The following is a 3,442-nucleotide window of genomic DNA, read 5'->3' on the forward strand; positions in this document are numbered from 1 at the left end:
GATTAATCGCAACTTAATCGCACATTTTTTATCTTTTCTAAATGTACCTTAGAGGGATATTTTTCAAGTTTGTAATACTCTTATCAACATATGAGTGGACAAATATGCTTTATGCAAATGTTTATCATTTGAACAATGACAAATATTCTCATGAATATTAAACACAACAACCTCTGAACATTACAAATATTTGCCTCAAGTGTGTGTGTGTGTGTGTGTGTGTGTGTGTGTGTGTGTGTGTGTGTGTGGGTGTGTGGGTGTGTGGGTGTGTGGGTGTGTGTGTGTGATGGATCGTTGGAGCTATGTGCAACTCAAGGCATAGCTCGAACGGGAGCTGCCTGGACGCTGCAATCATGTTGCGCACACTATCCGTGCTGAGTCTGCTGACTTTTCGCACAATGTCCCACTGTCTGGCTACCTGCATAAAGTCAAGTGCTCGGCGCAGTTGTTGGCGAAATGTCGTTCCTCTGTTTTCATTGAAACAGCTCCTTATATCCGTTAGCGCAGCTAGCTAGCACCAGATGCCAACAACAACAACAATACACGTAAGGTCTCTCTCTCGCGCCACACATACACACACCCTCCCGGTCCTCCCGATGGCCAGTCGGTGCCTGCCGGTGAGCGTGGAAGTGTGGTCTGTGAGCGGCAGGAGCGGGGCTGTCAGCATCAGCTTGTAGATGGTATTTTAAACTCGATGCGCTCTGAAACTACGGGGCGGCCGAGGACAAAAAATACACATGCGTTAATCGCGTTAAAATAATTAGTGGCGTTAATTTTGTTGCGTTAACGCGTTATTAACGCGTTAACTTGACAGCCCTAATAATTATATATAAACCCCTGCTCTCTCTGCAGAGCTCCACAAAGATGCAGACGCATACCCAAGCATAAATCAGGCTTTTGGTGTTGAAGGCTAATCATGAGACGGCTGCCTTGGAAGCTAAGGAATAAAGATAGGGCTCTGGAGAATGTTTGAAATTACATTTGTCCTGTTTTATTTGTTCTTATTTTCTTATTTTTATTCTGTTTTGAGTTATGGATGATGCAGAGGTTGATCTTGTAGCTGGCTTCATTAGCTCTGTGCTGCCAAACTCAAATACAAACGAGATGATGTTGGAGTCTCTTCAAGAAATGGGAGTGGACACCCTGGAAGACCTGAAATATCTCATCGAGGCAGATCTCAAAAACGTCATGAGGCCAATCGACGCTAGAAAACTGATTGCCAGTGTTAAAGCTTTATCTAAGTAGGCCTATACTTATTTGTGAGTTGTAAAAACGATGTTTCCTTTTAATGTTGAAAATAAAAGCACAACATCCTCACTACATTTGAGATCACCCGAATTGTAATATTGTGGTCTTGCAAAACAAGCTTTTTAATGAAACACCTATGGCCACACCAAGAAGAATAATGAGAAGTGAAAAGTCACGCAGAGACTATTCACCTGCAAGTATGTGTGAGAAAATATAAATGACTTTATAAAAATGGTATACAGGAAAAAATACATTTCATAGTCCTACAGAAAAAAAAACATCTGCATGTGTATTGAGGAAGATGATCAGCTGATTGATCGCGGAGGCGACATAACCAGCAGAATCACTGTCGGCTGATGGTCTAAAGTTATAACTCACTTCGACCAATGGAGTAACTTCATCACTCAGCAACGTTATCATTCTAGTCAGTCCCTCAGTCCAGGACTAACTCCCGCTTTGCTGCACTCCAACCAAAAAAAGGGAGGGGGAGGTCGTGCGGAGTGTCAGAGAAGAGAGGCAAACACACTGGCACAGCTTTACAGAGAAAACGGGTTATGCAACACAACATCAAACTATATCGATATACATGGTATTGTTTCATCTTATATCGATATACCTTAAACCAGTGGTCACCAACCTTTTTAAGCCCAAGATCACCGACCTCGGTCTAGGTGAAAGGCGAGATCTAGCCTACCTATTGCAGAATTGAGTGAAAAAGACGGCCCATACAGTGCTTCCAATTTGAGCCCTTTTATATAGGCTAATTGCATCTGAATTACTGTTACAATGAAGGCTCAATAATCAGCTCACGGCATATAGGCACTGGTAAAGTGCAATTTTTTATGAGTGGGGGGCGGACCACACCTCCTCTAGGGGGGTCCTCACCTCCCCTAGGGGGTCTTCACCTCCTCTAGGTCCTCACCTCCTGTAGGGGGTCCGGGGGGATGCTCCCCTGGGAAGATTTATTTTTAAATATTGAAGTTGAAAGCATCAATCTGGTGCACTTTGAGAGCAACACGAAGAGATCTATGGATACATCTCTCAGCACCCATATGAAACAGAACTGTAAACAGATTTACTTTTTCTTTATAATAATAATAATAATAGATTTAACACTAGAAATCCGCCAACGGGTACATTTTACCCGCAGCTGTTTTTTTATTGTATGTAACTTTTTTTCCATAACATATTAAAGTCTCCCAGTCCGTGACTTTTCCTGAAAGTTTGTTATATAGCACCCTCTGTTGTTAAAAATGGTCAATAGGAAGTCAGATTGAAAAAATCGCCAAATAAATTGCCATTTATACCTATATCCGCCAGCGGGTAATATTTACCTCATAGAAAATGCAGCGTAAACATGACGTGTTGCTATAGCAACGCCTTTTGTCTACTGCGGTTCCTTATAGATAGAGAGATAGATAGATAGATAGAGAAAGAGAGAGAGAGAGATATAGCTATAGATAGTGTAACATCTTGGAGAATACAAGATCTGGGATGACTGAGCTCACGTTGAGGATGTAATGCATTGTGCAGGTTACGTGCCAGTTGAATAAAGATGGACACTCGGAATGAGAGAAGTAGTCCGCGTCATCTGTTTATGTAGACAATTATATGTCCATAGAACAGAACATTACAGATGGATCGATAGATAGTTATAGATAGATAGAGGGATTTGTACCTAAACAAAACACAAGTCTAACACCAAGCGTTTAAATCAGCACTTGTAGCAATATTTTATACTTCATGCTATCTGCACAAACTATGTCCTATGAAAAGCTGAGAGTTCACAGATTCTATTGGTATAGATGTCATCCCTGTGTCATCAAAACTCACTGTTCTGTATGATAAATAAAATAACATTGTACCTTGCAAATCAATAGCGGGTACATTTTACCCGTTGGCGGTTTTAGGTATACAGCGACCTCTGGCGGCTCTAGTGTTAATTTGTTAGCGCTTTTACATGTGCTCAAAGACGCTTTACAGATATAGTGAAGAGAAAAGAAGGGAACAACAAATAAATATATAGTTAAAGTTAAAGTCAAATAATACAAAAACAATCACACATTAAAAGCCAGATTGAAGAGGTGAGTTTTTGTAAGTTTTTTGAAGGTGGTGAGGTCGATGCAGTCTCTGATGGGTTGTGGGAGTGAGTTCCAGAGGGAAGGGGCAGCGACGGAGAAGGCTCTGTCCCCCC

This window comes from Notothenia rossii, assembly GCF_949606895.1.
Source record: "Notothenia rossii genome assembly, chromosome: 5".
Classification (NCBI taxonomy): Eukaryota; Metazoa; Chordata; class Actinopteri; order Perciformes; family Nototheniidae; genus Notothenia; species Notothenia rossii.